This window comes from Dermacentor variabilis, chromosome 9, assembly GCF_050947875.1.
Source record: "Dermacentor variabilis isolate Ectoservices chromosome 9, ASM5094787v1, whole genome shotgun sequence".
Classification (NCBI taxonomy): domain Eukaryota; kingdom Metazoa; phylum Arthropoda; class Arachnida; order Ixodida; family Ixodidae; genus Dermacentor; species Dermacentor variabilis.
In genome coordinates this window covers 71086836-71110172 of record NC_134576.1, presented here as the reverse complement: position 1 = coordinate 71110172, position 23337 = coordinate 71086836, and the positions used below count along the sequence as shown (strand labels likewise).

The 23337-nt window shown below is 44.4% G+C and overlaps 1 long non-coding RNA gene across 5 annotated transcripts in view; it reads right to left on the bottom strand.

Annotated features, from left to right (window-relative positions):
* LOC142558056 (uncharacterized) overlaps positions 1-19899 on the bottom strand; it is a 120643-nt gene extending 100744 nt beyond the window's left edge. For all 5 annotated transcript variants that reach the window (XR_012822941.1, XR_012822940.1, XR_012822944.1 and 2 more), the window contains exon 1: positions 19761-19899. This is a non-coding gene — a long non-coding RNA (uncharacterized LOC142558056). The remainder of the gene's footprint in view (positions 1-19760) is intronic.
* Positions 19900-23337: the final 3438 nt, after the last annotated feature.

The window sequence follows — 23337 nt, the reverse complement described above, 5'->3', positions numbered from 1 at the left end:
TCCTCACCCATCAGACACACATATTCAATGTGACGATCTTCTATATAGAATAAGAGAAGTCCTGTCTCGCGTACGCAGGATATGGGATGATTTGGATCGTCATGGCGCAATTCCTGTGGCACAATGCACGTAGCAGAGACTGTGCATGATCATGACGCTCACGACATAAATATTAGATGACATACAGACACGAAAAAGAAATCTGCAAATATATTCACGCATGCGTTGTGGTTCGAACGTAGAAAATAAACTAGGAAGTCTCAAGAGGTAGCAGTGGAATTGCGGAGGGTGAGGACACTGGAAAAGTCCTTGAGGTGGAAATTTCGCGGGTAGGGTCTGACGTGGCAAAGTAGAAGAAGCAGCAAGGTGCAGGAAAAGATGGGCGGGCCATAGCTCAGTAAACGGCACCAGGCCGCTTCAAAACCTAGTCCAAGGCGGCGGACCAAGGCGCTTTTCGCCTCGATGTTGGACGCCTGGCCCTCCTGAACCTCGCGCGTGGATCCGGGTTCCGATACGGCAGCAGGCTTCTCTGAGGTCTCGTGCCAGCCGAAAAGCCGAGGCGCTCTCCGTCCCGAAGACGGAACTTCACGCGTAGATAGGGGTTCCGTAGGCTCTATGGCCCTAGTCGTGTCGGCGTTCGAACGATCTCTCTCTCTCTGCGCGATCACCTTTTTATGCGCTACACGAGCCTCGCTTATTTTTATTTTGATCGTGTTGAGGTCGGCCGCACTGTCGTATGCTCTTGCTAGACTCATTTTGTGAGTGCGTCTTCATAATAACTGAGAAAGAAAAATGTTTGAGAGGAGAACTGCAAAATGCAAAGGGCGATTTCCCCCGGGTGGGTCAGTTGGGAGGTGCCGTTTACCTGAAGTGGGGGCCAAAGAGGTGTGCTGACTGCGCCGAGGGTCCATAAAGGCCCAAGGCCCAAACACCCGGCCCCGACTCAAACTTCAAGATCTGTCCCCCGGATATTATAGAAAAGCCCTGCACGTCTAACCGCAGTAGAGGCCGACCCTATCTGCTCGGGTCCGTAGCTGCGTAACACACCAAACGCCCGCTGACACAGACGCCCCTGCGGGCTATGATAAAGAGCGAACAGTAACAGAGAGCTATTCCGGCATAAAAATTTTAAATACATTTTCTCGAGGTTAACAACTTGAAGCATGAGCAGAGTAAAGCGCACGATAAAGAATAAACAGTAATAGAGATGCATTCAGTCATGAAATATTTAAAGAGTTCATCTCAAGAATAGCAGCTTCACCAAGTGGCAATGCTGTAATTTTTTACTGAAATTGCGAGACCGCCGCCTTTCGTGGATTTGTCATGGCGGAAAGCACGGTAAGTCCTGGGAGAAGATGCCCCTATAAACAATGGCAATGGAAAGAAGAATGATGGGTGTAACGTTAAAGGATAAGCAATGAGCAGATTGGGTGAGGGAACAAACACGAGGTAACGACATCTTCGTTTAAATCAAGAAAAAGAAATGGGTGGCATGGGCAGGACATGAAATGAAGAGTGAAGATAACCGATGGTCATTAACGGTTACGGACTGGATTCCAAGGGAAGGGAAGCGTAGCAGGAGGTGGCAGAAAGTTAGGTGGGCGGATGAGATTAAGAAATTTGCAGGGACAACATGGCCACAATTAGTACATGACCAGGGTAGTTGGCGAAATATGGGAGAGGCCTTTGCCCTGCAGTGGGCGTAACCAATGCTCCTGCTGCTGCTGCTGCTTATGATGATGATGATGAATTATGATGATGATGATGATAAACAATGCCTTCATGGAGCCAAATTTCCTTAAATACGATTAAATGCGGGGTGCAACCAAAACTAATTGCCTCAAGCTGACCACTTTGTTAAGCAAATTGCGTGCGTTGGTATTTAGGATTCGTAATTCTTCTGTGTTATCGGACGGAAGGTCCGGCACCAACCAATCGACCAGACCGCAGCAACGGGAAAGTCCAAGAAAAAGCAGTGCGTGCTTTAATAAGAAAGGGTAGCTTATGACAGTAAAAGCAGCGTAGCTAGCAACTCTAATAGAGGTAAAAGCTGCTACTTGGCCAACGTCTCGACCCACAGTTTCGAACTTTGAAGTTGGCCTCCGATTCGTACTGCTAGGAGTAAGAGGCTCGCACTGTCTTAGCTGCTAGCGACCATGGTGGTAGGTTGCTATGAGCTTGCGATTGAAGATGTTTGTATAGTTCCGTATAATGACGGAAAGCTTGAATCCAGGAGCACCCAAAAGCTTCAAACAACGTGATGGACGTCATTGGTGGAGCAATTAATCTAACAAGTCGAAGCCTTCTTCCCGCCGAAGTAGGAATAGCGTTGAGGTGTGGTAGACCCGTGCTGATTTTGCGGCTTTGCTTACCACCTCTAAATGGTCTGTAACTAAAGCACTCCTGGCATATTATATTCTATTATATATATTTCTTTTTAAATGAATGTCCGCGACCTCGTAACTCTTGAGAGTAACCCTCAGAAGCTTCAGTGCGCCATTTTAATTGCTGTATTAACTTTTCTACAACCAGTATTGCCTTCGCTTCCCAAAAGTGGTTTTGTCGTGACACCATAATGCGGAAATTAGCCAATGGGAGCAGGACGTCACAACGTTTTCACACTGTCTTCGCCTTGATCGAGCCTGTCCTATACTGCTACTTCTTATTAGGGCCGAAGCGGCAGCAAAGACGACCATGCGTGCTGTAGCAAAACGTCATGCTGTGCTGCTCCCGCATGACGACCTCTACCGTCATGGCCACTTGCTGCCCTGGCGGAAGTGAAAGTGGCAGCAATATTATAGTCGGAAGTATGTAGGTAACTGTATATATTACCATAATGTAACAGAAAACTTGAAGTGTGGACATTAATTGCGGCATTTGCTGCCCGTTTATAATACACGTATTTCAAATAATTAAAGGTAAATTTTACGAACTATGCAGAAAGCTTGTCTAATATTTTGAGAAAACTCAATGTGTTACAAAGTAACATTTTGTAGGAATAGGAGAAATCCTATGAGAGATCTGTGGACAATGCTTCAAGAGCGCCAGTGAAATACGAGTTGCGCAAGAAATTTCCGAATCAGGTACTCGAAGGCGTTATAAAGCCGTTATTTGCAATACTTCCTAGAGTCCCACAAAACTTATACGGTACATCAAGTTCAAATTTGGCTAAAATCGGGTCTACGTTAGGAGTGAAATGTGAAGAATGTTTAACGTTTATGTCCGAATTATATTTGTTGAGTATACATAATACTGGTTTCTTCCTGTTCCTTTTTTATGCGATGTACAATGTTTGGGTCAACTAAAGCAGCCACCGTGTTTATATTCTGTAAAACAAGGCACTGGGTTTGGGTTAATGTAGAAGAGGATCGAAGTGTGTTCCTCAGCTTGGCCCTTTGCAGTGAATCACCCATTCAAGTGCTGCAAGCGTAGTTCGTTTTGGGAATTTCACGATACTTGAACCACTCACTGTTCACCTGCACTTCAGCGTATACTTTAACTGCTGCCGAACGAGACCAAACTTCGGTAAAGGGGGAAACATTATGGACTATGTGTATGTGGTGTTAAATGTAAGTCAACGAATTACAGAATTTTCTTAAAATTAGCAATTCATACCTTCCACAGTGTAACACTGACGTTATCTGTAAAGTTTCCTGAAGTCCCGTAAGAACTCTACGACACACAGTGCCCAATTGGTAAAGAAGGTAAAAAACCTTGAGTGTTTTGGGCGGTGATACTAAGCAAATTTTGGTCCAAATGTACGTTTTTGAAGTACATAAATAGGTACTATTTTTTGCGTAGTGTATTTACTGGTGTGATGCCTGTCTTTATGTTAACTCTGTCATCGGTCCACTTTAGACTGCGAAAAATTTTCACCGACCATCGTGCGCATACCCACATGCTGAATAATTTCCGCAAGCTGTTACCAGATGACCTTAGTTGTCCTGCCGAGTATGGAATTATCAAATCAAATCAACTACTTTGCGACACCAAAGTATTGCGTTGACAAACTCAAGCAGCAATAAATTGGTTTGAAAAAGGACCTGGCCCTGGAGTACAAGTTAAATTAGGAAAGAAAAGAGTAGTAAACACATTCATCGTGATAACTTCAAAGCTTTACGAAATTTTTGAATAACGCTTGTGGCAGATAGCATAATTGTTCTGCTTGAGCTGCATAATTCGTAGAGGCGGACATTAGTAGCAGGAAAAATTGAAACGCATGTGGAGGGGGGTAACTAATTCTCCGAAATCCGCTAATTAACCTTCTAAAGAATTACTTTACGTGCAGTGAAGTAAATAATTAAGAAGGTAATGAGTGGACAGCAGTTAGAATTTGGAATTTACGAATTGCAGCAGGTGGGTTTGCAATATATATTAATTCGAAATGGATTTTCAGGGTTACACCAGTTTGTAGATATTATTACCCTAAATGTGGGATGGCACACATGGGTGTTAGAGTTAATTCTTTGCTTGAATGTACGAAAGCGTGTAACAACAAAGCATTCTTCAGGCGAGTTTATTTCTGCGCATCTCAAAGCTGGTATTATAGAGGAATATATGTCCAAGTGGATGCGCTTTGCAAGCTCACCGGGTACAATTCGTAAATTGCCATGAGTTCCGTAGTTTAATTGAATTCAAAGATAATTTATGATTTTTTATTATTGAATATGTGTTTCAATTTCTCGTACAAGTAATGCCCACTTTCCCGAATAAATCACCGGAATGACAAGAAATATCTTCAGTAAGCAATTTTTCTTAATTCTGCAAAAGATAAATATGAGGAGCCGATACAGCTCTTGGCATGTACATCTGTGAGCAAAAGTATACGGACCAGGGGTTCCGCGATAAAGCCGTTTTTTTCCTCTGCCTGTGAAGGCAACTTGAAATTGGGGACTGCAGTCCAAACTTGGCATTCCGAACTTTTCAGTGGGCTTGTTAATTCCAGTTTATGATTGTTAATTATGAAGAAATTTAGTTTCTTCGGCTACCCTGTGGTCCGTATGCTTTCGCTCACGCGTGTACAGATGCAGAAGTAAACAGAAACACACAGAAAACTGCAAAGATAACCGGAAACAAGAGAGAATCATAATATGTCCTTGCTTCCGCATTAGGTATAAAATTGACATAGCAGATGCAATGCACCATCCCAGAAATAAATGCGATGAACATACAGAATAAAATTCTGTCAACTAGCAATATGCACTGTACCACCCGAGATACAAATACTAAAACTACGCAAAACAACCGCGGCATGTTGCTCCTTCGATACAACTACGCTACTGGAGTGGACCAATGTCTTTTTGCACACCGCTGAACATACTTCGACTGATGAACACCTCGCTGGCAAGCGAGCGCGTTGACATGCTTCGCGGGTTTTCATTAGGCCTTACCGAGGCGCACTCAGTACGCAGACGAGAGGTTGGGTGCACAAGGAACAAGCGCAAAACAGAGGCTTTCGAGAGCGGCAGCAAGGGCGACATGGCATCGCAGCGACGCACTCTCCTCCCTCGCGCAACGCCTCAAGCGCTACTGCTGCAGCTGGTGTTCCCTTTCGATTGCTCTGCTCTGTCGAGGCGCGCTCGTGCCCATCGTTCCGGCTCAACTGCTGCGATTTCACTGGAAGGTCCGGTTTCATCGAGAAAATCTTAAAATTATCTACTAAAGCGCAAGCACCTTTTGCCCCTGAAAAGGCCATGGGTAGACGCGCACAAGCTAAGCAAGTAGCAAAACTAAGTAAAAACGGAGTCACAGCCGAAGAATCGATGCCTGTGCATAAGTAGACAATACTTAGAATTTCTGTAGCTTTTTCCTCCTCGTCATTCCATCATGATCGAGCTGTTGTTATTCAATAGTGACCATGAAGCTGTTCTCGCGAAATCGTCATCGCAGCGTCTTCCCACAATCATCGTCATGCATTCGTTGTCGTACCATCGCCGTAATAAGATCATCGTTGTCCCATCGCCTTTTTTTATAGAAATGAATATTAGGAGAGGTTGGCGCCTTTATGGCGGCACCGGCTACTCCTTGTCACTTGGCAAAGGAAACAAACTTCCATAAAAAGGGAGAATAGTGCCACAAAATATAACACTCAGTAGAAAACCGGATGAATAATAAATATACAGTCCAGCAGTACACGAATCGCAAAGTTCTGTACATGAGTTCAGTACATATACGCATACATAGAATCAGATATTTTGAACAGCCAAAACACGCAACACATGTAATACACTGCAAGTACAAAACTTAATTTTACATATTGCGTAGAAGTTTCGGTCACCTTATAAATCAATTTGGAACCCAGAAAAACATTTATGAAACTTATTTAGCATATAAGGATCATCTGAAACTTAATATTTTCCCAAAATGTTGGTCTCCGTTAAGAAATTTTTCAGAGCAAGAAGTGCTCTTTCCTGCAGGCCTGCAGTTGGCCATGGGCCAAGTATCATTTTTAGCGTGAATGGTCTTGTCTTAGCAACGAATTGGCTTGCAGTACCCTTCTTTGTGGATCGCATTTCGTGCACTCAAGGAGAAGATGATGCGCATCTTTGCCTGGATGGCCACAAGAACACTGCGGACTAGAGACATATTTTATCCTGTACAAGAAGTGTCTCGTAAATGTAATACCAAGACGCAGGCTGTGTGCCAATGTTTCAAATTTTGTGTTGTCTGTTAGATATTTCGGCATTGATAGGTTTATACATGGGTCTATAAAGTATAACTACGAGTTCTTAGTTTGCTGATCAAACCAGGTAGTTTTGCTGAGGCGAGAGGAAATATGTCTCAGGATCAGACGGACTTCACTATGCAATAGGGGAAGATTGGTTGTCTCTGATGTTATTGTGCGCCCGATTCGCACCTGCGTCCGCTGCAGTATTACGAGGAATATTGGAGGGCCCTGGTAGCCACTGAAATGCAATTACGTGGTTCAGTGCGCTTGCTTTTTTAAGTTCTTTGAGGGTCTCATACAATAGCAAAGTGTTCAGATAATTTTTTTTTTACAGCCCTGTAGTAATGTGAGAGCGGCTTGCGCATCGCTAACGAAAACCCATTTTTGCGAATGCTTTTCTGATGTTATGAAACGCAAAAAACAAATCATTGCAAACAGTGCTGCCACGGTGGAAGTTGTCTCTCAGAATAATTTATATGTTTGCTCTAGTGCTAAATGTGGAATGACGAATGCTGAAGTCGAGCAATTTTTATGACACGAACCGTCTCTATACACGAGGATGTACTGGGGATATAATGAGTAAATTTGGAAGAGTGCCAGTCGTTGGTGGGGCTACCATGAGCATTTTATTCGCGGCGACCAATAATTCTATTTTAGGAAGTGTTAGCATCCAGGGAGGGTAACTAACGTCCACTTCACTTAATTAAAATCTTGGTAATATTGCTTTATGTTCTCGAACAACATCGTGAATTTTGCTTTTATTTCTTTCGGTAAGCGTGAGGTTTATTGGATGCTTCTCGTGTTGGGGTAAGATGGGATAAATATGTCGGCATGTTTCAGCCGTTCGTATGACTGGAAATGGTGAGTGATGAGCTTCAGCAATTACTAAAGAACACGAGGTAGCCTGCGGAACCCCAAGGCACACTCGCAGCCCCCTTGCTAGTAAACGTTGGAGACGTTCCTCAGAAGTTTGCGTTAAACCATTGAGAATAGGTTCCGAGTAAGCACTTTTTGTTATGAGAGCGGTATGAACTTGTAGTAGTGAAGAGACTGATATTCCTCACGTTGTGCCAGCGAGTCGCCGAAGTACGTTTATTACAGCATTGGTCTGCTTTTCAATTGCGCGGATGTGTGATTCCCATGTCAGCTGGCGGTCAAGAATAACTCCAACAAATGTATGCTCTTTCACGAACATCAAAGTTTCCCATTAAGCCTAAGTTGGAAATAATTCAGCTGTCGTCTAGTCAAAGGAAGTACGGCTGTCTTTGCGTATGAAAGACTCATGCCTCTTTCTTTGAAAAAACGTGTCAATACTATCAAGACCCTCTTGCAACGTTGTTTGAATCTCTTGTATATGAGATGCAGAGGCCCATATGCGGATGCCATCTGCGTATAAAGAATACTGTAGACCAGACCGGAGTTTTTGTAGTAAGGTTGCCATGACACAGCTGAATAAAAACGTAATGAGAAAATTGCCCTGCGGAACGCCCTGTGGGATGCTGTCATGATTACTCTCTCCTTCGATTGTCTACATAAAGATTTTTCTATCTTTCAAGAAATTTGATACCCATCGCAGCGTTCGACCATGTAGGCCAAGCTTAAACATACCTGCAAGGACGTGTATGTGACTTACAGTGTTGAATGCTCTTTGAATGTCTAAGAATACTGCTACTGTCACATTTCCACAAATTCGTTCATGCTCGACGCATGTCGAAATGTCTAAGGCTGCATCCACTGTACACCGATTTTGTCGAATAAGGGTCATGTAGTTGGAAAACACATTTTATGTTCACACCACCATTGCAGGCGACTGTCTACCATCTTCTCCATTAGCTTGGAAAAACAACTTGGGAGATACGAGTCAAGACAAAGGGTCGTTTTTCCTGGTTTCAGTACTGGAATTACCCGAGCTGATTGCCACAAATCTGGAAAAGTCTCTTATATATATATATATATATACACTATTAAATATATCCAAAAGAGCCATTCTTCCTACTGCACCAAGGTTCTTTAGCATCACGTACGTAACACCATCTGGCCCTGCGGTTGCCTTTGCACGGCATGACGAAAGAGCAGATTTGAATTCATTTAAGCTAAACTCACAGTCAAGTAAAGGATGTCGTGACATAAAGTACGCACGAACTTTCTATTCTGCTAGCGTTGTCGAACTTGTATATTGTAGGCAAGCAAACCGAATTCCTGGTCTAGATATAAGTTGAAAGAATTCGTCAGCAGCCGATGTTTCCGGAGTGCTTCGAGCTGCGGCAAGGGCTCGGAAGGGATGGCTCTGGGTAACTGGACCGCTAAAAGATCGGACAACGGACCATATTCTGGGAACTGGAGTAATGGAGACAACGATGGCACAGTATTTTCGCCACCTTCTGGTACCTGATTATTGTAAGCGCCTGCGCGAAGTTGACTGAACTTTCTGTGCCATCGTGTAGTCATCCAGTTTTCCACTCCAGCGGTAAGCACGTTCTGCGCATCGTTCTGCGTAACATCTATACAGGTTGAGTAACGAAACCCCGGCATGAACGTTGGAGAGCTGTCATTTCACACGCTCAGATTACTTTTTTGCGGCAAACTCTATAATGCTTGCGTGGGAATCATTATATTCACTGCCCCAGATGACGTTATATGTGCGTTGAAGTCCCAACAAACCAGCACATGTGAGTTTGCGATACCAAACACATACACCAAGCCGTCATCTTCATCTCTCTTTTCTAAGGTTGCATATTTGTTTACAAGCGCCAGCCTGAATTGGACAGCTTTTATCCTTACTGCGTCTACGTTGGCCTGTTTCTTCTTGAATAGTTTTACTCTTTCTCTCTTCATACTGAGGTAAATCCTAGCCCTCCCTAACCTATGATAATTGCACTTTACCCTACCTAACACTACTACATCCTGCACTTTGATTAGATCGGCAGAAAGTGCGAAATCTTTGTCATTTTTTTGTTCCTCCATTTGGGCATTTACAGGTCCACTTTATGTTGTTACACTCGTTGAAGAAGGTATTCATTATACGGAGCTTATTCCTTTCTGCTAATTCGACCAACATCTCTCCTCCAGTGTTCCTAGAATCGATGCGGTAGTTGCCAACTGCAGTACTAGGCTAACTTAGCATTTCGTTATTGCGATAGGTAGGACGATATTATTTATTAAGCGAAGAATGGTGTGCAATTCCATTGTGTTTGGCAGCGTCGATAGGTACGAGAGAAGAAAAATTAAGCCCTTTTCTTCACTTTTGCTTTGCAGTCGCCCGGGACTACACAGTATACTGAGTCTGCACGTTTCTCATATATAGTTCAACATCTTAAAAAAACTCCTCTATTAATCATTTTGACTTGAGGTTGGAGCATAGGCTTGCAGCACCTTTAGTCTATATCTCCTATTTAGCTTTATTACGACTACTGCTACCCTCTAATTACTATTGTGGAGCTGGTAAATGTTGCCCGCTATGTCCTTAGAGGTTAAGAATCCTCCGCCGTATTGCTTCTTTCTTGGGACTCCTATATAGCAGAGGACGTGGTGGTTAGTCAGCACTTTATAATCATCACCAGTTCTTTTAACCTCACTAAGGCCAATAATATCACACACAATGCCTATTAGTTCCTCGAAGAGTCCTGCTAAGCCAGCTTCACTCGAGAGGGTTCGTGTGTTGAACATTTCCAGGTTCAGTTTGCAGTGGTGGCCTGTTGGGGTCCAGAGGTCTTAGCACTCTCTGCTGCATTGCAAGTCTGACTGCAGCCTTGGTTAGGTGCTCCACAGCTGCTGGGGACTGTGCGCCATGGGTTGATTAAAGCAGTCATGAGCATGATAGTTGCCGTATACTGCACCAGAGAGCACATTTCTTGACCTGGTGAGGCATTGTCTTGTTGAAGCTTTGTAGGCTTTCCTTGTTTGGTTGCGCCTGGAATACTATAGCCCTACTGTCTCTCCATTTTATTCCAGTGTCAGGCGCCAATCCTAGCCTGGAGATATAGTGTAGGAAAATTCGAACTTACCACCTTCAGATTAGAAGTCCGATGTTCGAAAAAAAGGTACAATAACTTCTTACTACTGCAAATGAGCCACCGAGATATTTAGAAAAACCGGTAGGTAGTGAGGCCACCTTATTGCGGAGAAGGCCAGTCCAGAGGATCCCAGGTCTCTAAAAACTCACTTGATTTATCCGCGAGACGGGTGCTGCAGTACAAGGCTAACTTAGCACAATATTATCGCGATAGGTAGGACAATAATTTTTATTCAGCGAGATATCTAGCGCCATTCTATCGTCTTTGACCGCGTGGATATGCCCTAGAGAAGAAAAATTAGTAGCGGGGAGAATATCTACGAATAGTTTAAGATCGTGGTTCTGAGCCGCGCGTAAGCACGTTCACTTTAAAGCGGCAAGGCGCCTTAGCCATTTCAACAAATTTGAACAGCGCTTACGAGAACTAAAGGGGAAAAAATGGCGGAGCGCGCCGCCTCGTTCACCCGACAAACAAAGAGACACATTCGCATGGTGACACATTCTACTGCTGCCACAATGATCGAAGAAGACTTTTCAGACTCAGCTTGTAGCCAATCCGGAATCTTATGCCTCCTTTAAGCTACAGCAAACGCGCCTGCGATCCGTCAGTCCTGGTTTGCACACTTCTCGCAGGTGAACAACCGCGCAATGAATGATTACCACAACAAGGCAAGTGCCACATCTAGGCCCGGGGCCACGAGTTGTCACGTATGTGAATTGGAAGGACAAGGCTGCATTTTATTTATTCTAGAAAGCAGTGCTAGGCTAACCGAGTAGAACTCATCAGGATGGATATGACGATATAATTCATTCCGCTGTAGAAACATAGCGCCATTCCATTGTCTTCTGTCGCGTCTATAGGATAAAGAGAAGAAAAATAGAGATGAAGAAAAGATAAAAAAAGGTCTAACATCGTAATTCTGAGCCGCGCGTAAGTATGTGAACTTGAAAGCGGTTAGGTGCCTTGGACATTCCAACAAGTGTGAACAGCGCTTACAAAAACGAAAGGTAAAAACGGCGGAGCAAGCCCGACAAACCAGGACACACGTACGTGCGGGGACATGTATCACATGTCATGTGACGCGGTGTTATGTGACACGCGGTTACGGGGGTGGATGCTTGTTCATTAATAATATAGGGTCCAAGGAAGCGGGATTCAAACTTCTCAGACAAACCGGGTGTACGAATGGGCGTCCAACGGAGCACTTCCTCTCCAGGACAAAAGGAGACGTCGCGACGAGAGATGTCGTAACGTTGCTTCCGATCTAGCTGACTGACTTCTGCGTTGAAGCGAGCACGTTGACGGCATTCCTCAAGTCTCAAGACGAACTGGTCGGGTGTACTGGCCGAGGTGTTAGTTGGGGCTTTAAAGAAAGCGGCATCGATGGTGAATGTTGGAGCATGGCCGTAAACTAGGTAGAAAGGTGAGTACACCGTAGTTCGTTGGATAGCGGTGTTGTGAGCAAAGGTCACAAAAGGTAAAAGGGTGTCCCAGTTGTCATGGTTTGGCCCGATATACATTGATATCATATCTATTAGTGTGGGATGAAATCTCTCTGTTAAGCCGTTTGTTTGAGGGTGATATGCGGATGTGCCACAAGCTCCGAGTGCTTCTGCGATCACTGTTGACATGAAAGTCTTGCCGCGGTCGCTTAACAGTACAAGAGGTGAACCATGACGCAGCACAATGGCATCCGGAAAAAAGGTGGCAACGTCGGAGGCCAGACTAGAGCGTAGAGAAGCAGTCTCTGCGTAACGTATGAGCTGGTCAACAGTTGTCACGATCCATCGATGGCCTGCCGGCGTTATGGGCAGAGGGCTGACTAGGTCTATCCCAACAATGGCAAACGGTGTATCGGGACATGGGATGGGCTGTAAGAACCCAGCAGGATGCGAAGTTGGTCGTTTCCACCGTTGACACTGGACGCAAAAAGCGACGAACTTGGCCACAAAGGTAGGCATGCCGGGCTAGAAGAAACGGCTCCTAACGCGGTGGTATGATTTGTGGAAACCCAAATGGTCAGCAGACGGATCGTCGTGCAAGGCTTGAAGGACTTGTGTGCGCAACGAACGTGGAAGAACAGGTACCCAGCCGTCTCCGTCGGAGTTGTAAATGTAGGGGTGAAGCACATCGTTGTCGAGCTTAAATAGTCGCCGTTGTCGACGTAATCTGGAATTTGGGGCAGAAGTATTTCCGCACAGGCGTTGGATAATGCTGTTGCAGTAGGGGTCAGAACGTTGACAAAAGGCGAGCTGAGTGACGGTGATCGACGGTGACAGAGTCATGGAAGATAACGTGTCAGTAACCGCTACAAGTAATGACGGGTGTGGCGGCTGAGTCTCATCATTAAGTGGCGAGCAATGGAGGCATGTACTCAAAGATGATAGTGGCAGCGGGCAGCGAGACAGAGCGTCGGCATCGATGCTTTTTCCGAGACTTGTAGACAACGTGAAAATCGTACTCTTGTAATCGAACCGCCCAGCGACCAAGGCGTCCAGACAAATTTTTGATTGACGACAACCATCATAAGGCATGTTGGTTGGTTATGACCGTGATGTGGCGTCCGTAAAGGTATCACCCAAACTACAGCGAAGCATTCCTGCTCTGTGATGGAGTAGTTCTTTTCTGCAGCCGTTCGTGTGCGGCTGGTATAGGCAACAACTCTCTCTCGTGAGGTGGTATCACGCTGTAGAAGGACAGCACCAATCCTACAGCCACTGGCGTCGCTGCGCAAACAAGTTGGTGCGTTCACATCGAAGTGACAGAGGACAGGGTCGGTGGTTAATGCTTCGTTGAGGGCTTGAAAAGAACGTTCGCAGTCGTCTGTCCAAGGGAAAGCAGTGCCCGGCGTGAGCAACTTGTGCAGCGGCGACACCACGGCAGCAAAATAATTTTTCAAGCGGTGGAAGTACGACGCCAGGCCCAAGAAACTTCTTAATTGTTTTCGATTTTCAGGGCGAGGGAAGCGAAGCCCGGCAGCAACCTTGATGGGATCTGGTCGAACGCCATCTTTGTTGATGAGATGGCCCAACACTTTGATGTTCTTTTTTGCAAAATGGCATTTCTTTGTGTTGAGTTGGAGTCCAGCGTTGGAAATGCATGTAAAAATTTCGTCCAAACGCTCAAGGTGCTGACGAAAAGTTGTAGAAAAAATAACGATATCATCTAAATAGCACAGACAGGTCTTCCCCTTAAGGCCACGTAAAACTGTCGATCATGCGCTCAAATGTTGCAGGAGCATTACATAAACCGAAGGGCATGACGTTGAACTCGTAAAGTCAGTCTGGTGTTGCAAAGGCTGTCTTGTCATTGTCCGCTTCGTGCATGGGGATTTGCCAGTACCCGGATCGGAGGTCTAGACTAGAGAAATATTCTGCACCCTTGAATGAGTCAATGGCATCGTCGATTCTTGGCATCGGATATACGTCTTTGCGCGTGATATTATTAAGGGCTCGATAATCGACGCAAAATCGTACACAGCCGTCTTTCTTGCGAACCAACACAACAGGAGACGACAAGAACTGGACGATGGACAAATTATGTCTCGTTTGAGCATGTCATCAACGTTATCCGCAATGATTTTCCATTCTGCGGAAGACACGGAATACGGGCGGCGGCGTACAATCGAACTGCCTTCGGTTTCGATGCGATGCACTGCGACGGAAGTGCACCACAGAAGCTTGGAGTGAACGTCAAATAAGGCGCTGTGTTTTTGCAGGAGTGCGAAAAGGTCTTCTTTCTGTGTAGCGGTCAGATCAGGATTTATCGCGGCCCTCAAATGCAGCGGCAGCAGTATGATAATTAGTTGTGGTAGACAAAGGTGGCGATTCGGTGTGAAGCGGTAGCAGCGAAAGAGGTTCGGTGTCAGTAAAGCAAGTCACAGTAATGTCCTGGGAGAGCACAACTGGCGAAGAAGTAGGGTTATGAACAGCGACGAAAGCTCTGCCATCCTAAAACCGCACCAGGCTAGAAGCAACGCTATGCCCACCAGATATGCAGTAACAATTCGGCGCGTGGAACACATCACCATTAAGAATAGTGTCGGAAGTCAGTGTGAGGATATGTTCATTTCCCGAGGTAATGAAGCAGTCGGTAGACGACGGTAATGAAGCAGTCGGTAGCATCGACAGCGGATGAAGATTCAGTGTCCATCATATGAATGGTTCGCTGACGGCAAAAGAACGTTGAAGCGGAGGACAAGAAGTCCCCTCCCAAAATCACCGCGCAGGTACACGAAGACAGCACGACGAACTGAATGTGGTGAAGGATGCCATCAATGAAAACGCGCGCAGTGCAAACACTGGAGGGTTGAACAAGGGCTGCATTAGAACCATGAAGGGGAGGGCCATTATACGGTGTCTTCACTTTTCGCAATCGAGAACACAAGTCAGTACTAATAACGGAAATCAATGCACCTGTGTCAACCAAGGCTTCGATTCAGACGCCTCCAACACACATCAAAAGTACATTTTACGGGCGCTCCGGAGGAGTTTCACGTTGTCCAAAGGATGCGGCTTTCCCTCCTGAAGCGGCACCATTTTGTTTTCCGGGCGGTGATCGGAGGACAAAGTAGCCGGTCGAAAAGGGGAATAGGAGCGCCGCATCGGTGATGTAGAGCGACGACGTGGGAAACGCTATGAACCGGCAGTGTTGAAGTCCTGTGGAGATGGGAAACTTCGTGGATAGTAATCCTAGTCAGAACGCCAACGTTGTGGCACAGGGCCAGAAAACTCATCTCTTTCAAACCTGTCATAACCACGTCTTTCATCTTGCTGACGGCGTCGGCAAACCTTGAAATGTGGCCATGGATGCCACAGTAGTAGCAAACCGGTCTAGGTGGGCGCTCCATGCGTTGTAAGACGAAACAGATGGTGGTCTTGTAGTGATAGTATTTAGGGACACGTGTAGTACAGGTGCCTGTTGTGGTGGCTGCTGGGAAGGTGGCACAATATAGGCAACTTGAGAGTATGTAGGTGTAGGGATAGGGGGCGGGATCGGGACTTGCTGGCAGGTCACGGCAGCTATCTCTTCCCTCACGATATGGCGTAGGCCGCCGCCAGGAGGCATCAGATGGACCTTAGAAAGGGTTGACGAAGCTTGGGCGTGCAGTTCCTCAAGGACGATTGAGCGAGTCAAGGCACGTAGCTCGCTGTCGCTGGACGCCTTGAAATAAGATGTATCAGGGTGTAGGCGGAGCACATGAAGCTCATCGTGACGCTGACACGTACTGATGATGTCTGCAATGGTAGTCGGATTCGGCAATGCAAGCGCATTGAATGCCACCGTCACAATACCCTTAAGCAGGTGGCGTACACGGTCACTCTCTGCAATCGAGGTGTTCACGTGGCGGCAAAGTGCGAGGACGTCCTCTATGTACGCAGGGTAAGAATCGCCCGAGTGCTGAACACGCTCAGCAAGCTTCTTCTTAGCGATATCGGAGTGGACAGATAAGTTCGCGAAAATAAGGCCCAAGGGGGGGTGTAAAGGTGCCCCAGTTGATGAAATCGAACTCATGATTGTAAAACTGTGTTTTCACAACGCCGGTTGTGAAAACACGGTTTTACAAAAGGCGACGTGAACAAGTTTTGCTGATTTGTTCCAGTGGTTAAAGTCACTAACGCCCTCGTATAGCTCCAACCTGTCTTCAACGTCGTCACCTGGAAGCCCTGCAAACCCCGGTGGATCCTTCTGAGCGGTGGTGACTGTTCAAGAAGGGGTTCCCGCATGAGCAGGTAAGGTGGATATCGTGGTATTGGTCTATTGGTCTTGCGACATGGTTGAGTGCAGTTGGTAGAGGCGGCGACCCGAGCGAAGCTCCAGCGATATACCGTAGGTGACGATGGAGAGAGATCGGGAACGAGAGAAGGAACCGGACAGCACACTTGTGACAGCACACTTGTAAGAGGAGGTATAGGCAGCCAGTCCCTTCTTTATTCTCTTGAGTGAGAGCCCCACCACCAGGCCCCAAAACGATGATAATGAGTATATACAGGTGAGAATATGAAGCGTATAAATAAGGCTCAGATATATATATATATATATATATATATATATATATATATATATATATATATATATATATATATATATATATATATGTATATATATATATATCATAAATGTAGAGTAATCAGAAATACGACCTTTCAAAACCAATTTAGAGATTAATGATTCATGCTTAATTTGTTATGGAAAAGTGTTACCTAAAGGCAACTGACAACAAGAAAAATTTTTTACTTCCGAACTTTCGGTATTGAGGGCGAAGCTTCTGGCCAAATTTCTTCCGCCAGCAGTGATTGACAGGCAGCAAGTGCCATTGGTTAATTTAGAACAAGAACACAGGAGGAGAACGAATTACTTTGGCTTGCGACTAGCTTTGCATTGAAGGCAAGGTCACAGACGACACTCCGATACAAGATCTGTCTCGTTTTCATTTTTAGTCACATGCAAGTGGGACAAAACAGTTTACCTGCAAGTAAACGACATGCAAAAACAGCTGACAGGTATATACAATTCAATATTCAATAAAAACAAATTCTCGTGAACAATGTAAGCCAGGTTATGTGCTGTATTTTTTTTTTTGCAAACCATTGCCCTATAAGGGCCACGCGTGAACTATGCGAATGACACTGAATCATTTTTTTTAAAACGAGGCTCCCCTGATTACCATCTTAACCTTTAGTTCAATGCATAAAATGTCACCATGTTATTGACATTTGTGAGTAACCAGTGCACACATTCTAGAATATGACTCCAAATTGTTCGCTCAGCAAGCCAGATCGGCAAAACATGACAGTGTGGTTCACTTGGGGATTAAAAACTCATAAAATTACTGCAACAACTTTTTGAAAATGAATAACCGTTGTAGCCTCAGACTAATTTTGTTTAAAATGCCTGATGCACGTATGATACATCCTACTGCACGTAATGATACATCCAAACAAACAGAATGGGTGTAAAATACAACACTCTGAAGGATATCACTAAGTTTTTAGTAGAATTTAGGAAAACGCTCTCAAACATGGTAACACTTGGGCCAAAGCCCTATCTTGAAATACCAAATTTCTCCACTCAAGGTACCCTAAAGGAGGCAGTTTAGAGAACTTCTATATCTTTTTTTTTTATTGTGTGTGCCAAGTTATTTATTCGTCAACTTTTGGCTTCAGTTCATCTGAAGTACACAACTTTTTGGCATTTGTGAAAATTCCGGCTTTGAAATAAGATCTTCCTTCCAAAAGGAAACAACATTGTTGGATTTCCGTCAAATTGAACCAAATTTATTAAAATCACTACAGCGGCTATATGATTCATGCATTTAGTGGTTTAGCTCTTTTTGGAGAATAGCGATCTCGGCAGCGAGCTAAAGCTTCATATTAAGTAGATTCCTCTTTTGGCTTCGTGTTATGGTGCTTCACGTAATTAGCATGTGACACATATTTGCCAGTTGAAAGTCAATGCTTTGTACACGCTATTGTCTTCCCTTCGTGCCGTGTCAGCTGCTGCACTACCGTTAAGGCAAGAACCGACACTAACTCACCCAATTCAATACGCCTCTTCGGACGACGAATTACAACGAGGTGAGCGCAAGCATATATTCGTATATTTTCAGATATCACAAGGAGTTCCCAAGCAATGTCAGATAGCACACTAAGCTATTTTTTTACACTTTTGCACACGTTAACCCTTCTTAAAGATCAGTTGTGACTCAGCGATTAGCAAATTATTCGGCTCTTAATCGAAGAAGTCGTCAAGTCCTAAAAATAAAGTGTTTCTTCGCAGCTTTCACGTACCATTAAAAGAAAAGTCTCAGGCAGCTAGGTGCAAGCGAATATTCAATCAATAACGAAATGATATATTTATCACGCAGTGCATATTGGGAATAAAGGCCCCCTTAAAGGAGGCTTGAGGTGCGACGTCTGCAGCCGGTCTAGTTGCTACGTGGCTCTTAGAAATGCTTTTAGGTGCAAGAAATCGGACACGGACAGCAGAATAAAAGACACGGACAGGTATGTGTCTTTTATTTTGCTATCAGTGTCCATTTCTAAAAGCTAGACGTGCAAGCTCGTCTAAACGCCCAAGGCCTCCGACATCATGGCAAAACAGTGTCGAAGCACACGTTAAAGGACCGCTGCATTTGCACTCGTTCACATGGAAACACTGGTTTCTGCTTACATGAGATGCATTTTCGAGGACTCGGGAAGGACTCCATGTCACTTACTGGTGTTGTGCTTGGCACTGCCAGCACCCAGCCCGTTCAAATTACTGCTGTGTGCGTCAACTGACTCGTTATTCAGAAGGTTCTTAATACAGTGGAGTTTATTGTACTGCCTTCCTGCTTACATGAAATAATCCTTGTGTGGGACTTAACCACGTCATCACACTGTGTCACGTCATCACACACGTCATCGCACATCGACTGCTCTCGTCTGTGTCTCGGCTCGTGATCCACAAGAAAGAAAAAAAGAAGCCCTAACGCTATCGGCCGTTCTGGACGCCGCCATTACGCTCGTCGTTTTGATCTTCCCGAATAAATGTGAAGACATGAACACAACGCGATACCACGTCCGCCGCCATCACGTTGTTTCTTGCATAATTTTCAATAGCATATGGTTCTAATACCGTTGCATGTGAAACAGGCCGCTGCGAGCTGCAGCTTAGTCCGCCATATCGTTTCCAGAAGATTAAAGCCAGCCACACAAAATACAAACTAAGACGCGCATGTTTATGTGTGTCTGGCTTTTGCTGGGTGCTTGTGTACATTTTTTGGGTATACTTATTGCACTATCAAGGCTCCAACTGGCGCAACATGTTCCGCAAGATTGCACTCATCAAATCAATAACGCCTCAAGATCAAATGTTGACATTTTGCATGCCGCCGCGTTCAAGATGACAAAACGCACTTCTTGGATAGAGGACGGGAGCTGTTGCTGTGCCAAAGTACTATTACCACTGCTTGTAACCACCCTAACACCCTCCTACTTGCACCGTCGTGTGGCCTTGTCTTATTTTCTAGCCTCATTTACTTGCATGTGGCTTCAACGTTACGCCGAAGTATAAAGAAAGAAAGGGCCTTGTCTTACCTCGGCTAATGCACAAACCGTTTGCGAGAGATATTTCGTCCAGTACTCAATGACAAAAACTTCTCAGGCATACCCACTAATACAGAGGCAAACTAGTATTTTTTGCAGGCAAACTAACAATTTATAGTCGCTTCTCATTTCGAATACACTGCCGGTGTGGCATTTCCCGAACTCTAACTATTAGCTGTGTATTTAATGTCGAAAGTCAACCTTCTACGAAAGTTCATCGTTATGCTCTTTTGATTTCACCTGCCCTTACTGGCTAGTATTTTGCGCACCAGAATCTAAGTGCTGTGTTGATTGTTTCAGATTGGCTCCTGGAGGAGGCCTCAGGCCTTCTAATAGTTTCACTTACATAGTACCGAATGTCTGTTGTATCCGATACATGGTCCACGCATCCTGACCTCTTCATTTTAAGTTTTTCTGTCAGCGAGCTATGTTTGTTCCATATGCCTACGCTTGTTCTCTAGTATTCGCCCTGTTTTTTTTCTCCGTATGGACTACAGCTCTTCTACTGATTTTAGAAGGTATTCAACTTTAATTTCTCTTTCCTTCTTGCACCCAAATATAGCAGTTTTCATGTCTGAGAATGCACACTAGGACAAACTGCGACCAATTTGTTTTTGACTACCCTGGTGAACAGCATATGCATCAGGACAATGAATACGGAACACATGTGTAAATCAACACATGTATACTGTCTTTCATTCTTGACCTCTCTTATCGCTAAGCACCATACCAAGAGCACATGGAACTTGTACTCTGTTCTTATTGATGCGACAAATGTCCGTTTGTGATACGGAGAGATTGCCCAATGAGCTCAATTCATTTATATCAGGCTGCGTTCCTTCTCATTACCCGTGGTTACTATGACTTAATGGCACGATAAATGTACCATTTCTTTGGTACAAAAGCTTGAATGATGAATCACAAATTAACGTTTCGTTCTCAACGCGGCGCGAACGATTTAACTTTTTGGACTATATTTCCCGCACTTACCCCAACAATTTCTCAACACGTGTTCTCAGTCATTTCTTGTTCGCAATGACCGCGGATAATGGAGACAAGCTTGTCAGCTATCACCAGTGAACTGCTGAGCTATTCCGCCATATTACTTAAGCCTGATGTGAATTTTTGATGTGAGCCATTTCTTGCATGTCATAGGAGTAGGAGGAGGTGTATCCGTTACACCATTGACTACTAGTGAAACGGCTAGATAGATAGAGATAGAGAGAGAATTTGCCGCTCTGAAAGCGCGGCAAGTTCCCAGTAAATGGAGAACACATTAGTAAAGAAAAAGTTTTTTGTCTGATATTAGATATTTTGTCTTCGATACCAGCTATAAAAGAACTGATGCATTCGGTGGCTAGCTTTCCTTTATGATCAGATAAAGGCTAGAGAAAAGTGACAGACTCGCTAATGGGCTCACTGGATATCACGTTATGTTGCGGAGAAAGACGACGCCGATTCGATTCTCAGCAATGGGAAGGTTTGGTTAGGGAAAATTCTAGTAACGCGCTTGTGCTTTGTTCTTTGGCGACATATGAAGAAATTGCGAGCCATCATCAGTGGCTCAGCGACCTGTGCCCGCAATGCGACGTTACTCCTAGTGCATTTTGGCTCAACGGAACATCGTTCTCGTATACTTAAATTACTTTCCCATTGACTGTGTAATTTCCCCCTACGAAAATGATGCAGATACCCTTCTTTAGTTGCCTAAACGGGCGGGAGCTTTTATTTTGCTTTTTTCGGCTCCATTCTTTTTGATTACATCTTAATCTATTATTGAACAATGATGTTAGCACTACAAACACTCAATGCATTTTCCAAGGTGGTGCCGTATTCTCCCACTATGCACGCTCTGCACAAATTGTCCATAATTTTTGGTGTCACTCCAAAGCGAAAGATAATTTTGGTTATTAAGACAGGGCAGTTACAAAGGGCTTGTCCCACGGCGAGGTACTTTCGCTCATCTTAGTCATGGCCTGGATTTGAACGATGCATCACTATATTTAGGAACGCTTCACCAAAAAAGAGAAATAGGGAAAACCCAATCCAGATGTGTAGAACGATGAACGGCTTTATCCTTCCAGTTATTTCCTTCGAAACGCCTCCACACTGCATCATCATCATCATCATCCTGGTTACGGCCACGGCAGGGCAAAGGCCTCTCCCATACTTCTCCAACTACCCCGGTCATGCACTAATTCTGGCCATGTTTTCCCTGAAAACTTCTTAATCTCATCCGCCCACCTCACTTTCTGCCGCCCCTTGCTACGCTTCCCTCCTCTTGGATTCCAGTCCGTAACTTTTAATGACCATCGGTTATCTTCCCTCCTCAATACATGTCCTGCCCATGCCAATTTCTTTTTCTTGATTTCAACTAGGATGTCATTAACTCGCGTTTGTTCCCTCGCCCAATCTGCTCTTTTCTTATCCCTTAATGTTACACCCATCATTCTTCTTTCCATAGCTCGTTGCATCGTCCTCAAATTAAGTAGAGCACTTTTCGTAAGCCTCCAGGTTTCTGATCCATACGTAAGTGCTGGTAAGATACAGCTGTTATACGCTTTTCTTTTGAGGTATAATGGCAACCTGCTGTTCATGATCTCAGAATGCCTGCCAAATGGACCTCAGCCCCTTCTTATTCTTGTGATTACTTCAGTCTCATGATCCCGATCCGCAGTCAATAGCTGCCCTAAGTAGATGTATTCTTTTACCACTTCCAGTGCCTCGCTATACCTATCGTAAACTCCTGTTCTCTTCCGCGAGTGTTAAATATTAATTTAGTTTTCTGCAAAATAATTTTTAGACCCACCCTTCTGCTTTGCCTCTCCAGGTCAGTGAGCATACATTGCAGTTTGTCCCCTGAGTTACTAAGCAAGGCAATATCATCAGAGAATGGCAAGTTACTAAGCTATTCTCCATTAACTCTTACCCCAATTCTTCCCAATCCAGGTCTCTGAATACCTCCTGTAAACACACTGAGAATAGTATTCGAGAGATCGTACCTCCCTGCCTAACTCCCTTCTTAACTGGCATTTTCGTGCTTTCTTTATGGAGTACTACTCAGAATATAGTGACCATTTTTTATTTTTTTAGATTGTCAATTTTTTAATAAAAATTGGAAAACATTGATAATTTCTATGAAAACGAAACTGTCAAGTTTACAGCTCGCTAACTAAGCAAGGAAATATTATGTCACAATTCTATGTATAGCACCTGGTTGCAGATCCAAAGGGGACAAAATATATATGTTACACATGAATCTAAAGATATCGGTAAAATGGACGTACAACTTTTGCCGAGCCCTTGTACGCAACGTAACAAATCCACTTAAGATATGAATTGAAATATCGTATTGATCCGCTTTGAAATGCTTAATGGTTGCCCTTTTTAGAAGGCGATATCTGTTCTTGATGCCGTGCTATTAATTTATAAACTTCGTGCCTGTATATTATTTTCGTTTTCGAAATTTTGAAACTTATTTTGTCAAAATTAACGCCTAAATAGAAATTCCGCTTCCAACTGTCACTAGAATTGAACTTTCTCTTTCAAAGGCAACAAATTTAGTTAA